Raw genomic sequence first — 17,425 nt, forward strand, 5'->3', positions numbered from 1 at the left:
CACTTAATCCTCACAATTGTTTGAGCTAAGTCCTCTTATTAGTTCCTTTTCACACTGAAAGAAAGTCACTCAGGCAGTAAATGGCAGAGCCAGAATTCAAACTCATGCTTCCAGAACTTCAAATTTATGTCCTTCCCATTCTTGTGAGGCAAATGAAATGCTGATTTGGAGAACAGCACTGAATATGGCCTCCCAACTCTGGAGTTTAGGGGTAGGGAGTGGAATAATAGGCTTCCTGGGGTTTCATTCTGTTACCTCTCGAAACATGATTTTTATTATCTGTTGTGCATCAGAATCACCAGAGGAGCATTTTCTTTATACACATGCCTGGAATTGACCCACTGGAAGATCTGGTTAGTAAGAGAAAAAAGTTTGTCTATATTTACTTGTAATTTTTAGAAAAGACACCAAATAAAAAGAGGAAAAGTATTGAATAAAAATATATATTTTAATTAATTGGGGCTACCTTATTAGCTCTTAAAGACATCAGAAAAATCTCAGTAGGGTGGTATTTTGCTTTCTTGTTTGTAATCCTTGACTCAGACAAGGTTGTCTGGGTCTCCATCCACAGCTGTATTTAAAGAGTTTTTCTTTTTCCTGTCCTCAATTCAATTAAGTCATTTTTTATGAATGCCTGCTTTTTGAAAGGCTACTTTTTTATAAGTCACATCAAGAAGAAAAGGTTAAATTCAACAATAAATTTAACAAGCATTTATTGACTGCTTGATGTATGTAAAGCTCCATGCCAAATAATGCAGATTTTGAAAGGAGAAATGGGGAAATGGAGATGGGGAGGGCATTTCAGGACAATTAAACAAAGTGATGGCTCAGAGAACTTCTACGGATTAATACAAATATGACTGCATATATAGATGTAGTTATATAGACATCTTGTGAAACAAACCAACAAGCTTATTTTAAACCTGACTGTGCACTAGACTGTATTATTTGTTACTAATTATTTGTTCATACTTGTCTAGGTAGAGTATACTTTGCTAACTAACTCCATTAGCTACAAGCCCCACCCTTCCTGGGTTGACTTTGGGCATGATCTTAGGACTTGCTTTGGCCAACAGAATGTGCATAAACATAGTATGACCACTTGCCTGATTTGACTTGGCCTTCTGAACTCCTATCTTCCACCTGCAAATAACATGTCTAAAAACTGGCTGCTCCTTCAGTCTTGGTCCCAAAACGAGAGGACAGAGAAACCTAGATCTTTCCCACATGCTGTCGAGTCCAGCACAGCCCAGCAGCATCAAGCAATGCCACAGCCACAGACCCTCAAGTGAAAAATAACTGTTTGGGATTTGAGCTATTAAGCTTTGAGGTACTTAGTAATGCTCCATTATTGCTGCAAACACTAATACAGCCTATAATGGTTCACAAAGAAGAGCAGCATGAAATGCTTGGTATCTAGAAATAATCCCTGAGAGCCCATCTAGGGCTAGTTTTCCACTGCTGCAGTAACAAAGCATCACGAACTGAGTGGCTTAAAAAACAGAACTTGATTGCCTCGCAGTTTTGGAAGCTCAAAGTCTGAGATCAAGGTGCAAAGTTGGTCCCTGCTGAGAGCTATGAGGAAGATTCTGTTGTGTGTCTCTATTTGTGGTGGTTTGCTGGCAATCTGTGATATTGTAGAACCATAATCCTATTTCTCTCTTCATCTTCTCATGGCATTCTCCTGTGCCCAACTGTTTTCATACACATGAATTTTTTTTTTTTAAGGACACCAGTCATATTGGATTAGGGGTCCACTCTACTCCAGTATAATTTCATCTTAACTAAATACATCTGCAGTATCCCTATTTCCAACTCTGTGATATTCTGTGGTACTGGGAATTAGAGTTTCAGTATCAGTCGAGGGGGAGACACAGTTCAATCCATAACAGTGCTTTCTTATAGTTACATTCCTTGAATGAGGGGAAGACTAGAGACTAAACATCACTATGGCTTACCCTCCTCCACCTAGGGCCATTGGCCCTTATTATAATAATTCTCACTTTGAGAGGAGTGGGTTGTTCATGACATGGTATGTGTTTGAGCTTTAGGCTTACAAACCTTGTAAATTCTGGAACCAGGCTTAGAATCCAGGTGTCTGGCTGGATTTTAGAACATTTTTCCTATTCGATTATGCCTTTTCAGTGGTCAGTGATCTGAGGAGGCAGCTAGAGCAAACAGAATAAAGGAATTAATAGTTAATGCTAGGAAAGCAAGAAACAATCATACACATTCAAATCACCTACAAACCTAATTTACCGTTACCAAAGCAAAGTTTCAAAGGCACAAAATTTCTGAAGAAAATAAACAGATCAGTGACAGAGGATAGCTTTAGCAATCAAAAAAGGAAGTAAATATTGTTGTACAGGATTTTTAAAAATATGACAGTAAACTTTTATAAATTTGATGAAATGAATCGTTTTTTAGAAATTAAAAAAATTGACTCAAAAGAGGTAAAAATCACAATAATTATAGATTAGATGAAAAAGTAAAGTCTCTTCCTATGAAAGTTAACAAAGCCGGATTTATGTAAAAAGCCTACTGAAGTGTGAGTAACAGATGATAGAAATCCCCCCCAAATACTTACCCACCCTCCTTATGAACAAAGATCAAAAACTTACGATAAATATTAGTAAAACTGGATACAGTATAAGAATCACAACTAGGATATATTCCATGGTTACAAGCGTGGTTCAGCATTAGAAATCTACTATGTAATTCATTACATAAAGCAGCGAATGGTAAAGAAACATACTTACTAGATACTAAAGAATTTGATAAATTAACAAACATTTTTTCTTTTAAAAATTCTTCATAAGCTCTGAATAAAAGTAAACTTAACTAGAAACCTATCGTACAGAAAAAAGCAGACCCACTATCAATAAAACTTCACGTCACATATTGCAGATCTTAACCTCTCAGCAAAGAATTACTTGGGCTTTCCTGGGGGCTCAGTGGTAAAGAATCTGCCTGCAATACAGGAAATGCAGTTTCAATCCCTGGGTTAGGAAGATCCCCTGGAGAAGGAAATGACAACCCACTCCAGTATTCTTGCCTGGGAAATCCCACGGAAGAGGAGCCTGGTGGGCAACAATCCACGAGGTCACAAGAGTTGAATTATTTAGTATTTTATTCCTCTAGACCAACTGTGTGATCTCTTTATAGATCTTCAGTGCTTTACAAACAAAACTTCGTAAAATTCTAAGCCTTCTCCTTAAAAAGATGCCAGGGTGCTTTCTCAAATACTTTTCCAGACAAATAATGTGTGTGTTATCAATGCTTTTTTTAAACTGACCTTGGAGTTTCTAAATTATGACATAAGTACCACCTGAATCTCCTTTTTGAGTGTCTTGGGTCTTATCTCCCCCAATTTGATGTCATGAGACCCCTTTCCTCCTTGCTTAAAATAATGCAAATGTTTTTTTTGGCTGCCCTGGGTCTTCACTGCTGCATGCAGGCTCTCTCTAGCTTCAGCAAGTGGGGACTTCTCTCTAGTTGCAGAGTGCAGGCTTCTCAATGTGTGGCTTCTCTTGTTGTGGAGCACAGGCTCTAGGGTGCACAGGCTTGAGCAGTTCTTAGGTCATGCTAATATTGTAAAAAAGACCCATTGATTTTTATGTGAAAAAGACTAAATTACAGTGTTTCCCTCATTTCTTTCTTAATACAATTATTTATATAAAGAACAAAAGCTTTGTAAAGTTCTAAGTCTACGATCTTTTTAATCTATAATGGCAGTGAGTCCCATACCTCATGGTGAAACCTTAGAAGCAATCCCATTAAAATCAGGAACAAGGTAAGGAATCTAGCTACAAGTTCCCATCATTCAACACTTAATGCAACAAGAAAATAAGTGAAGTGCCAACATTGGAAAGAAATAAAGCTGCCATAGTTTGCAGATGGTACCATGGTCAAACTAGAAAATTTCTCAGAATGTGTTAAAATAAATGCTAAAACTAATAAGGCTCTCCATTAAATTGGTCTGATAAAAGGCCAGCACAGAAAATTTGGGTTGTTTTCTTATTCATAGCAATAGCCATAACCAATTAGGAAGCACAAGGGAAATATGTTTCCTTCACAAAGGCAATAATAATTATGAAGTATTTAGAAATAAAAGTGATAAGAAATATACATGCAAGGCATTATTTTAAAAGCTGTAATACTAAAACATATAGAAGAACCAAATAGATGGAGGGACTGGTATGTTCACGGAAGAGACTGAATTTTGTAATTATGCTGCTGCTGCTGTTCAGTCACTTAATCATCTCCAACTTTTAGGGACCTCATGGACTGTAGCCTGCCAGGTTCCATGGGGTTCTTCGTGCAAGAATACTGGAGTGAGTTGCCATTTCCTTCTCAAGGGGTTTGTAAATATGCATCATCCCATTAAATCATAAATTTTGTGCATTTCCATTAAAAATCAGAATAGAATTCCTTACTAAATTTGACAAGCTGATTCTAAAGTTCATCGGCAAGAATAGCCATGACAACTTTCAAAAAGAACAAGGAGGGCTGTGCAAGGAAGTTTCTAAAGTGACCTCTAGTGACCCCTGCTTCCTAGTATTCATGCCACATGTAACCCCTTCTGCTTGAGCATGGGCTAGTCCTAATGCCTCACTTCTAATAAATAACACATAGCAAAAGTGATGACGTTACTTCTGAGATCAGGTTTTAAAAGACTGTGGCTCTGTATTGGGCACACTCTCTTGCTCCCTCAATTGATCTAGAGCCAGGAAGCTGAGATGATATGAGCTGCCCTTTGGGGCAAGGGTTCATGGAGCAAGAAACTGATGTCTATGGCCAATGGCCAGTGAAGACGTAAGGCCTGACACTCCATGTGAGTGAGCTTAGAAGTGGACTCTCCCAGCAGAGCCTTGAGATAAACACAACCACATCGGCCACTTTGGTTGCAGTCTTGTGAGAGCTCCTAACCCAGAGGCTCCCAGCTCAGACACGCCTAGATTTCTGACCCATACAAACGGAGAAATAATAAGTGTTCATTGTTTTGGATAATTTTTATACAATAATCAATAATTAACATGCCCATAAATACTCAATTTCTTTAACCACAACTGCCTCAATCTCATTCAACTTCCATTAAAACTTAAAACAGAGAACAGATGAGTCATGGGGCTCTGCCATTTCAATGTTCCACGAGAGTTAGGCTCCTCGGAACTCCTACTCTTATTCCCATGTTGAGGAGTTTTGTGTGGAACAGCAGGTGCATTCATGGGAGAAATGGCCTGAAGGCTGGCTTACCCTCCCAGGGCAATCTTTAACTTCCTAAGTTCACAACCACTCAGCTACAGTCCTCAGCAACCTGATTTTGGGGGCAAATGATAGCTGACCCATCTCTTAAGAGTGGACTCATATTAGTCAACCATGTGAGACTGAAGAATAAAATTATTTCTATTTACAAATTTAAAAGGAAAATTCTAACGGATGCAGCATCATGAGTATAATTAATCATATTAATTATCGATTGCTATGTAAAAATCACCCAAACCAAGCAACTTAAAACAACCACTTTGAAACTTTGAAGTGCTTCAGAACCTAAAGTGCTTGTGATGGAACCTGGCAGCTCTCAACAAACAGGGGCTATAACAGCCATCCATTATCTCTGTTCTCACCAGGATTTAGACATGAGCCAGGCAGCATGGAGTCTTGGACGGAACATGGTCCTTGAAATCAGATAAATCAAGGTCCACGTTCCTACGCTGTCATTTATCATCTGTACTTTCTACTTGGACTGCAGGAAAGGGAGCAGCACTTTGCTTCTGTCAGAAGTACTTGAGAAAGTTAGTAGATGGATAGAAGAAGTATTTGAGACCATCTCTTGAATCCGTCAGAGAAGGCACTGGGGACCCACTCCAGTACTCGTGCCTGGAAAATCCCATGGACAGAGGAGCCTGGTAGGCTGCAGTCTGTGGGGTCGCTAAGAGTCGGACGCGACTGACGCGACTTAGCGGGAGTAGCAGCTTGAATTCGTGCATGCTCACTCATGTCTGACTCTGCGACCTGTTAGGCTCCTTTGTCCATGGAATTTCCCAGGCAAGAATACTGGATTAGGTTGCCATTTCCTTCTCCAGGGGATCTTCCCGACCTGGGGATTGAAACTGCATCTCTGGCATCTCCTGCATTGGCAGGCGAATTCTTTACCACTAGCGCTGCATGGGGAGCCCTGGATACCATCTAGATATAACAAATAGTAGATGAACCTTAGAGATGCAATGCACAGTCTTGTGTAGCATATTGCACCACGATTACCAAACTTGCTAAGAGACTATAACTCAACTATTACAACTCCTAAAAAGAAAGGAGAATTATGCAACGTGATAAAGTTGCTAATTGTCACTAAAATGGCAATCAAATCACAATATATAACTGTATCCAATTAACATGTGATCCAAGTCAAATATGTTTCAATAATAAAAAATAAATTAAAAATAAAACTAGATAATAAGCTGCTACAAGAAAAAGAAAGCAAAGAAAGAAATCATCTAAAGAAATCCAAGGATTACAAACAAAAATACACCTTCACAAAACTGAATGGTAAAAATATTTTAGAACCAGGAGTGACAAACTCAAACATCTGCCCGGAAGGAAGTGTAAACAGATGACGCTTCCAAGGGCAGATAAAACCAGGTTTGAGGGTCATGTAACTCCTTCAGGTGTTCACCATTTCTGTTCCTGCTGGCTCCTTGGTAAACCAGCCAGCTGTGCCATGGTCCACGGGCTGTGGCCTGCAAGATGCTCCAAGCTTCCTGCCACCAGCTGTCAGGGTCCCTGGCAAACATAAAAAGTGATAGACAGGACTGTGGGAACAGAGGCTGACTTGTCCTGCCTTGGAGTTTATAGAGAGTAGTTTGAATGCTTGTGTTATAGTAGTTTCATTATTTTGGGAACAGTGTAAATCCAGATCTGTGTATTTATTTTAGGGTTTGTGTGTTGTAATAATTCTATTACCTAAAATGGATCTTTCAGCTGACCAGTGAACAGACACAGAATAACACCATAGAGAGACATGAATGTGCAAGAGATTTACTATGTTCGCAGGTCCTAGAAGAGGTAAACCGAGCACTATGTGCAGGGGGCCACACAGGAGGAGTGCCAGGGAGTGGGCTCACCCAAGCAGGTGGGGAGCCAAGAGAGAGTGAGGCCCTGTGGACAAGTGCCTATACTAGGGGTTAAGGTGAAGTACATAAGTAAAAGGTGTGAGTGAATTTCACTGGGGTGATTGAAAGCCGGTAGGGAGGGCTTTCCTATCCCCACAGTCAGGGAGGGCAAGAAGGGGAACATGCGGCAGGGACCAGTCTTATCTCCTGGTCACCTGGGCAGGGTGCTCACAGTCTATTTATGGGAATTGTCAGGCATCAGAAAAACATGAAGTTTTAAAATTGTACAATATGGTTTGGTGCCTTTAAAAAATTATTTTGCAATAAAACCTTTGGGTAGCAATAAAATTACAGAAAGGAAAATACTAATTACTTTTTAAGGGAAATTGATGATAAATTGATGATAAATGTTACTATGGGGGCCATAGTGATATCACTGACCACATGAAAACAAGAAGATACAGATCTGTTGGAAAAGCATCAGTATCTACTACAAGAGCTAGAGATTATTTTAAGATTGTGTCTAATTTGCCATCACCAACTGCAGAAGGTGCATTTACCTATCATTCTGTGAAGTATAACTTTTCATTTAGATCAAATGATCAGTCTTCTAAGTTCTTACTTTCTAAACTAACTCTGCTTTAACTCAAGTTTTTTTGACATGTAGAAACAAAGTTATGGCTGTTAGTATATAGGCAGGCCCCATTTATCAAATAAAAAAATTTATGTATTTTACATTGATGTCATCAAATGATTCTAACTGAAAATCAGCTGGACTGATTCCAATAATGGTTTGACTACTTTTTTAAAACACTCATAGAATCATAGTAAAGCTTTTGGAACTTCATTCTGGCAAAGACAAACATTTGCCAGTATATTAAATGCTATTAAAGAATCAAGTAATAAGTTCAACATTTATGATAAAATTGTTTGAGGGGGATGTGTGTTTTTGTGTGTCTGTGTTGATAATCTGAATTTCAGTGGAGCACAATGTTGTAATAAGAGCTATGTTCTTATTAAATTAAAAAACTTATGGGGAGAATTCTATCTCTAGAATTAGTTTCTTGCACACATAATTCATAATTATACTCAAGCTTTCAATATTCTACAAAACCACATAGGAGATGCAGTTGACAACATTTATAAATATAAGTATATATATGGAATAGTACAGAAAATTGAGTTATTGTTAAGTACCCAAAAAAATAAATAAATAAATAAAAATCCCTTTTGGGATTTCCCTGGTGGTCCAGTGGCTAAAACTCCACGCTCCCACAAGGGGCCCAAGGTCGATCCCTGGTCAGGGAACTAGATCTTATATAACACAACTAAAGATTCTACATGCCATGAAAATCAAAGACCCTGTGTGCCACAACTAAGACACAATACAGCCAAATTAACTAATTAATTTTTTAAAATACCTTTAGCTTGGCAGAATCTATTGTCTCTATTTTCTATTGTTAATCAGATCTTATAAAACTGGGGCCCTTAAGGAATAATTTTGTAAATTAAAGTGCCTTACAATTGTATTAAACTTTAAAAAATTTTAAATATGGGTGCATTTTAAGCATATAACAATTTAAAATCTGCAATTAAAGTGTCACTGACTACAATAACAAAATAAGTCAAGTTTTAAAGCTTTCAGCAAATTACAATCATTGAAAACAAAGCTTGTAAACAGAAACAATGACATTTATTCCTATATATGCTACAGGACCTTTAAAAATTAAATGAGAATTTTAACTGATATTTTCTAATTGTACTTTGAAATGTCTCTACTTATAAGAAGAATTTTCTTTTTAAAAAAATTTTTAATGGGGTCTAGTCCCACAGTCCAAAATCACTGCAGATGGGGACTGCAGCCATGAAATTAAAAGACACTTACTCCTTGGAAGAAAAGCTATGACCAACCTAGACAGCATACTAAAAAGCAGAGACATTACTTTGTCAACAAAGGTCTGTCTAGTCAAAGCTATGGTTTTTCCAGTAGTCATGTATGGATGTGAGAGTTGGACTATAAAGAAAGTTGAGCACCGAAGAATTGATGCTTTTTAACCGTGGTGTTGGAGAAGACTCTTGAGAGTCCCTTGGACTGCAAGGAGATCCAACCAGTCCATCCTAAAGGAGATCAGTCCTGGGTGTTCATTGGAAGGACTGATGTTGAAGCTGAAACTCCAATACTTTGGCCATCTGATGTGAAGAACTGACTCATTGGAAAAGACCCTAATGCTGGGAAAGATTGAAGGTGGGAGGAGAAGAGGACAACAGAGGATGAGATGGTTGGATGGCATCACTGACTCAATGGATGTGAGTTAGAGTAAGCTCCAGGAGTTGGTGATGGACAGGGAGGCCTGGCATGCTGTAGTCCATGGGGTCACAAAGAGTCGGACATGACTGAGTGACTGAACTGGACTGAGTCCCAGAGGCTAAAGCAGGTACTGGTGACTGCGAGTTGGGCTGAGAAGGCTGGTGGATGCTACCATTTGGGAATTGGGGGTTGGAGGGATTGGAGAGGTGGTTGAGAGAGTAGGTGAGGTTTTGGTAGTGAGGTGACTGCAGGAAGGTTGATGTGAGGCGCTCCTCAGGCTCCTCCTCTCACCTCTGCCCTCTGTCTTTTTAATTGTGTTAAAAATACATGTAACGTAATATTTTCCATCTTAACCATTTTAAGTGTATATTTCAGTAATGTTAAGTATATTCACATTGTTTTACCAGGAAATCTCAGATTTTTTTTATCGAGCAAAACTGAAATTCTATACCCATAAACAACAATTGCCCAGTTTCTCCCTACCCCAAACCCCTGGCAAACTGTCTCCATGAATTTGACTCCTCTAATACCTCAGATAGGTAGAATCATAACCCTATTTGTCTTTTTTGTGACTGGCTTATTTTGCTGAGCACAGTACCTTCAAGGTTCATCTATGTTGCAGCATGTGTCAGAAATTCCTTCTGTTTTAAAGTTGAAAAATACTCACTGTGTGTGTACAGCACATTTTGTTTATTCATTAATCTGTCAGTGCACATTTGAGTTTCTTCTGCCTTTTGGCTATCGTAATGGCGCTGCTACGAACATGGGTATACAAATATATCTGAGTCGCTGCTTTCAACTCCTTTGTGTGTATACCCAGAAGTAAAATTGCTGGATCTCGTGGCAGTCCTATTTTTAATTTTTTAAGGAACCTCTGTACTGTTTTCAACAATGGCTTCATCATCTTTTATCCCACCAATAGTGCACACGCTTGTGTGCAAATCTCTCCATATCACCATCAACATTTGTAATTTTCTGGGTTTTGTTGTGGTAATAGCTTGTTTTTAGAAAGTAACCATCCCAGTGGGTGTGAGGTGATATTTCATTGCACGTTTTATTTGCATTTCCCTAACGATAAGTGATATTGACCATCTTTTTATAAGTCTGTTTGGATTTACCCAAAATAAATACTCTGCTCATGTTATTTTTTAATATTAAAGAAAACCTACAAGGGAATTTTAAATTTTGATCTACTCTATGCTCTTATGCATTCAAGTTTTTAAAAAGATTTTTAGTTTTAAAAAATAGTTTTGGATAAAACTCTTTTGCAGGTCTGCCAATACAATGAAACCAATTTTCTGGTTAAGTAAATATTTTAAAAATAATTTAATTCTGATAATTTTAGTGTCTCCATTCACTTTCAGAAGTGTCCCAGTGGGGTGGTATATTATACAGTCACTTTGGCTTTACATAACATGTCTGGACATCCTGTACCCCCATCACAGGCCTCTAAGGTATATGGGCTTGTCCTTACTCATCCTTAGACTCAATTTAGATGAGTTCTCAGAAATGGAATCACCCTTTCATTTACAAAGGAGGTTTCCTCCTTGAAGTCAGCTGAGTTCTTGGAGGTGGAATATTCCAGTGTCCAGAGAGGACTGGAGAAATTTCAGGGTTCAGTTCAGTTCAGTTCAGTCGCTCAGTCGTGTCCGACTCTTTGCGACCCCATGAATTGCAGCACGCCAGGCCTCTCTGTCCATCACCAACACCTGGAGTCTACCCAAACCCATGTCCATCGAGTCGGTGATGCCATCCAACCATCTCATCCTCTGTCGTCCCCTTCTTCTCCCGCCCCCAATCCTACCCAGCATTAGGGTCTTTTCCAATGAGTCAACATTTCGCATGAGGTGGCTAAAGTATTGGAGTTTCAGCTTCAACATCAGTCCTTCCAATGAATACCCAGGATTGATCTCTTTTAGGATGGATTGATTGGATCTCCTTGCAGTTCAAGGGACTCTCAAGAGTCTTCTCCAATACCACAGTTCAAAAGCATCAATTCTGTGGCGCCCAGCTTTCTTCACCATCCAACTCTCACATCCATACATGACCACTGGAAAAACCATAGCCTTGACTAGACGGACTTTTGTTGGCAAAGTAATGTCTCTGCTTTTAAATATGCTATCTAGGTTGGCCATAACCTTCCTTCAAAGGAGTAAGCGTCTTTTAATTTCATGGCTGCAATCACCATCTGCAGTGATTCTGGAGCCCAAAAAAATAAAGTCTGACACTGTTTCCACTGTTTCCCCATCTATTTCCCATGAAGTGATGGGACCAGATGCCATGATCTTAGTTTTCTGAACGTTGAGCTTTAAGCCAACTTTTTCACTCTCCTCTTTCACCCTCATCAAGAGGCTCTTTAGTTCTTCTTCACTTTCTGCCATAAGGGTAAGGACTAACCAAAGAAAGAGTCCCAGGATTTTCTGAAATAGCTAAACCAATGCTGATAAAGGGAGGAGGGGAGTTTTCACTCAAGAAATTGATTCTCTTTGAAGGATTTGAGAAATGTGCACAGTTTAAAAAAAAAAAAACAAGGAAAGGAGACCACCTGTAAAGGCCACACAGCAAGAGAAATCAAAGACATTAAGAAGACTTTGGATATGTAAGAAAATAGCAGCAGTTACATGGATCCAGCACCTACCACAGCATGTGCCAAGCATTTTCTGGGCACATTACATACATGGTTTGATCTTATCCTTTCAATACATCTATGAGATGGCTATTATTCTCCATTTTACCCTTGAAATCCTGAAGTTCACTCTTAAACCAGAGGGCTCTTTACTGCTGCACCATCAGGTCTTCCCCAGTAGAGGGGGATGGAGAGCAACAGGGAAACAGGAAAGACACAAGGTGAAGCTGCTGCTGCTGCTGCTGCTAAGTCGCTTCAGTCGTGTCCGACTCTGTGCGACCCCATAGACGGCAGCCCACCAGGCTCCGCCATCCCTGGGATTCTCCAGGCAAGAATACTGGAGTGGGTTGCCATTTCCTTCTCCAGTGCATGAACAGGAAAAGTGAAAGTGAAGTCGCTCAGTCATGTCTGACTCTTTGCGACCCCATGGACTGCAGCCTACCAGGCTCCTCCGTCCATGGGATTTTCCAGGCAAGAGTACTGGAGTGGGGTGCCATTGCCTTCTCCGACAAGGTGAAGACAGGCGAGAAAATCCAGACTACAACTTGACAAATCTATTTGATCATATGAACCAGCATGAACAAAGACCTTAGTAAAACATGAAAAATCTAGTGTTCAAAATAAATAGGTTTTGAAGCCTCTTGAGAGCAGTGGTCAGCTAGAGCCTATATTCATCCAATCTAAAACAAGCATGCCCTCTCTTAGGTAATGAATGTGCAAATAGCCAAAGCTCAGAATTAATTACAGAGAGGCTACAATACCAGTCATCCTCTGGAAGTCTGCTGTGAAGTGGAATGTAGAAATAGCACAGGTAATCAGATCCACGGTTTGCTGGGGATGATGCAAACACATTATTTCCCCCAAATTAAAGCACTCTGTTCATGTCCAGAGCTTGAAAACTCATTTCTCAGTAAAGGTCAAGAGAAGCAAACACTCCTTGAATTTAATTATTAAGCCAGCTGTCAGTCACTGGCAGTGAGAGAGACAGGAAGACATTCGAGGCAGGAAATTGGCTGAAATTAGTGTGACAGGGTCCCTGCATCTTTAATCAGAAACTCCTCTTTCAGAAATATCTTATTTATCACTGAAAGAATGATGCCAAGTTGGCACCTATTTTATTCCCTTATAGCTCTCATTCTTTTAAGCAGCAAATCTAGCAAACAAGACCTTAGTTCACTAAGAGGACGGATTTCAGTAAGGCTGATAATGGTATTAATCTGTCCATGATTGTCCACATCCTAAAGTAGTGCCCTGAAGCAAGATCAAAGCTTGAGATAAAAATCTGATCTTCTGGCTTTTTTTTTTTTTTTTTGCAGTTTTATTATTTTATTTTATATTTGTTTTGCCATACATTGACATGAATCCCTCATGGGTGTACATGTTTTCCCCTTCCAGAACCCCCCTTCCACCTCCCTCCCCATCCCATCCCTCCGGGTCATCCCGGTGCACCAGAATCGAGCGCCCTGTATCATGCATGGCTTTGTTTTGTTTATAAGATTAGGTGTGATAGAGTTGATTCAGGCGTCAGGTGAACCAATTCTATCCCTAAGCCAAACCACTACTACCTAGAGGCCGCCTCAGAAGGTAGAAAGGACCCTAGGCTGGAAGGGAGAACTTGAACTACGTAGAGTGAATGACAAAAAGGCCTAAATCATCCGCCCTCCCCTCCTAGAACTACCCCTGCTACTAATTTTTCATCTGTAACTTTGGAGGATTCACTTAACATCTCTAATCTTTAGTTTACCAATTGTAAAATGGGAATAGGATACTCCAAAAGAGAAGTAGTAGTGATGGTCCGAGGAGGTGGTGGTTATTATAGAGGATTTTTATGTTGTTCTTTCTGCTTCTCTGTTTTCTCTGAATTTTTGGAAACAAGATCTTAAGCATATTATAAATTTAAATATTATTTGATCTCTACACATTGATATTATTAATATTTCCTTAGGGTTAAGTGACTGCCTCCCTACTGATGAATGTTCTGTATTTTTTGATGGTTCTTCACACACAGGATCATAATAGAGGAAACAAGCTGATCATTGTCTCAAATTATAGTCAACATTCTTCCACAGTCTACATTGCTTCTCAATAAATTCTCAAGCTTTTTCCAGCAATAAAATTAAGTGATAATGATACCTTTACTACTTTCAACCAGTACGTATTCTCCAGTCATTACGGTGAAACAGAAACGCTTTCTGAGGTTAATGTCTGGCGGGGAGTTAATGAGCCCTACAGAAAAGTTCAGGAATATTAGCTAACCTCTCATCAATTCAAGAAACTGCTTTACAGAAAGGGCATGATTAGTCACATTTTCAATAGCTTTTAATTTTTTTCCAGCATAATGATGGCCAGAGAAGAAACTACTTTTTTAAGTTAGATGGAATTACAGACAAGACTTAGCAACTGAACAACAATTAGATAAAAATGATATGAAGGTTTTTCTCTTTTCCTTAAGGAGGAAAACAAAGATTCAAATACACACGGAACATCAAAGAAGGTTTTAAGCTTAGTATCTCTTCTACACATATCAACACATGTATAATAATACATGATTTATTAACATGAATAAATATCTCTTATACACATAATACATGTAAAATAATACATTTTATTAATATGCATAAAAGCCTATTGTTTTCATTTGAAGTGTTTAAATTTTTAATATTATAAGTGTTATTAATGGTTATAATAGAAATGTTCATAAGGTTTCTTGTGTTGTGAATCTATCTTTCTCTCAGCTGATACGGATTTGGATTCCGTTGTTGTTCAGTCACTATGTCATATCCAACACTTTGCGACCTTATGGACTGCAGCACTCCAGGCTTTGGCTTCCCTTTTCTTCACCATCTCCCGGAGTTTGCTCAGACTCATGTCCATTGAGTCTGTGATGCCATTCAACCATCTCATCCTCTGTTGTTCCTTTTTCCTCTTGCCCACAAACATTTCCAGCAATGTTTCCCTGATCAGCTCTTCAAATCAGGTGGCCAAAGTACTGGAGCTTCAGCATCAGTCCTTCCAATGAATTCTGTTGGCTATAGTGCATGTCACTTTCTGCTCTAGATTATTCATCTCAAAGTCACAAGATCTAAATTCAATTCACTGGAAAAAACACTTAGTGAAAATCAGCTATGTATACAGCAAGGGGCTAAGAAATGCATAAGAAAAAGAGAACACAGTTCTCACCCTCAAGGAAACTGGACCCACATGACCGCCCCTCCCTGCTGGGACAGGGCCTTCAGTTAGAAATAATGAAACCCGGATGAGTTCTGAATGCCCCTGGGAATATGCTTCCTCTTCCTCTCCTTCAGGACACCGCAAAAGACTCAGCTGCACATAGACAAAGCCTAATTGGAAGCTGCAATTAGAGCTAATTATTTTCCATCAGATCCATCTCAACATGCCCCACAGCCCTATTTGCTTCAGTCAGGTCTAAGATCACTTCTCAACTAGTATCTTATATTAATCTCACCTAGTATCATACTAATACCTATGTGTTCAACACATATGCAAATCTCAGTTTCTCACGCCTTCCCAACTCCAAAACTTACTCTCTGTAATTCACAGTTTGTCATCTCCCAGATGCTCTAACTGCTCACCTCTGAACATCCCCATGATCTGGCCCTCCATGATCTGGCTCTGCCCTCCGCTAAAGGGAGAAGTCTCTTACCCCTCCCGGCCTCCTACTCCCCTCAGCCTTGCTCATTCTACCTTAAGCACTCTGGTTTTCTTGATGGTTCTGGAACATCCAAAGCTCCTTCTTGCCTGTGGCCTTTGTACTTGTTACCTCTGTTGGGAACACTCTTCCCCTAGATATACACGTGACCACTACCTTGCTTCACTCATGTCTTGGCTCAAGTATCATTCCTCAAGGACACCTTCTTCTATCAATGATCTAAATGGTTTCACTTATACGTATATACACACAGACAATGCAAATATGGCAAAAATGTTAATTAATGTTGAATTTACATGGTGAGTACCCAGATGGACATTATACTATTATTTTAACTTTTCTGTGTTTTTTAAAAACTTTCTTTAAAATCTTAGAATAAAGGCAAATAAAACATGGGGGTGGTTTCTTAAATTATAAAAGAAAGTGATACATAAGCTATCCTAGTTAATCTGAAGACAAAAGAATCCTGTTAAAAATATTATTTCAAGCTGACCTCATCCTTTAAATTTTTTTATATTCTGTTTTAGAGTGCACATAATATATTATCATTTTATTATCTTTCCACGAGCCTTAGTTCCAGGAAACACTGCAGCCAGAGCCATAGGGAGCTCAGCTATAGGAAATATCTTGATCGTATTACATAGACTCCAAATTTCCAAGGGGTCAAATGAGTCGTTGAAGACAGAGAAACACAGTCTAGAGAGCTCTCTGCAATTTTACTTGGTACAGCCATAATTCTAACTTCTGAAGCTTAAGTGAGACACCCCCCCAAACACTCCCAATCTTGATTAAAGCCCCCTAACAAATTCTTGCTAATTGATTACTCTGCTTACTTTCTACTCTACAAACCCACAAGCAGGTTATTCTACCTTCCTTGGTAGCAGTTCAAAAGTGCACCTGGAAATATGAGAAATTTTAAGCACAGAAGTGGTCTCCAAATGTTTTTGATTGCACATTGCATCAACAACAAATTTTGAGCATGTATATTTTTTAAACCTAGTATTTACATAAATACTTGACATAAAGTATTTATATGCACCACTATAATAATATATTAATTTTATATGCACTGCAAAATACAAAAAATGAAACATTTTAAAGGATGAGGTCAACTTGAAATAATCTTTATTTTTAACAGAATTCTTCTGTCTTCAGATTGACTAGGATGGAGCTATGCATCAATTTTTTTTGTAATTTAAAAAATCACCCCCATGTTTTATTTTCATTTATTCTGTTCTAAGATTTTTTTAATTTATTTATTTTAATTGGAGGCTAATTACTTTACAATATTGTAGTGTATGGCGAAAACCACTACAATATTCTGTTCTAAGATTTTTAAAGAAAGGTTTTCAAAAACACAGAAAAGTTAAAATGATAGTATTATGAACATCTGGATATTTATCACCTAAATTCAATATTAAATTGACACTTTTGCCATGTTTGCATTATCCATATGTTCAGTCGATAAGTCGTCTCCAACTCTGCAACACCATGAACTGCAGCACACCTGGCTTCCCTGTCCTTCACTATCTACCAGAGCTTGCTCACACTCATGTCCACTGAGTCAGTGATGCCATCCATCATCTCATCCTCTGTTGCCCCTTCTCCACTTGCCCTCAATCTTTCCCAGCATCAGGGTCTTTTCCAATGAGTCAGTTCTTCACATCAGGTGGCCAAAGCATGGGAAGTTCAGTTTCAGCATCAGTCCT

General features: G+C 38.9%; 1 protein-coding gene across 3 annotated transcripts in view; it reads right to left on the minus strand.

Annotated features, from left to right (window-relative positions):
• Positions 1 to 17,425, minus strand: part of APLF (aprataxin and PNKP like factor) — a 142,101-nt gene that overhangs the window by 15,946 nt on the left and 108,730 nt on the right. For 2 of the 3 annotated variants that reach the window (XR_014083510.1, XR_014083509.1), the window contains exon 10: positions 2,062 to 2,168. The gene's annotated coding sequence lies outside the window, so the exon portion shown is untranslated. Of the gene's footprint in view, positions 1 to 105; positions 351 to 2,061; positions 2,169 to 17,425 lie in introns of those variants that run through there. The other variant, XR_014083511.1, reaches the window with a different exon arrangement.

This window comes from Giraffa tippelskirchi, chromosome 4 (assembly GCF_054371585.1).
Source record: "Giraffa tippelskirchi isolate mGirTip1 chromosome 4, T2T-mGirTip1v1.2.pri, whole genome shotgun sequence".
Classification (NCBI taxonomy): domain Eukaryota; kingdom Metazoa; phylum Chordata; class Mammalia; order Artiodactyla; family Giraffidae; genus Giraffa; species Giraffa tippelskirchi.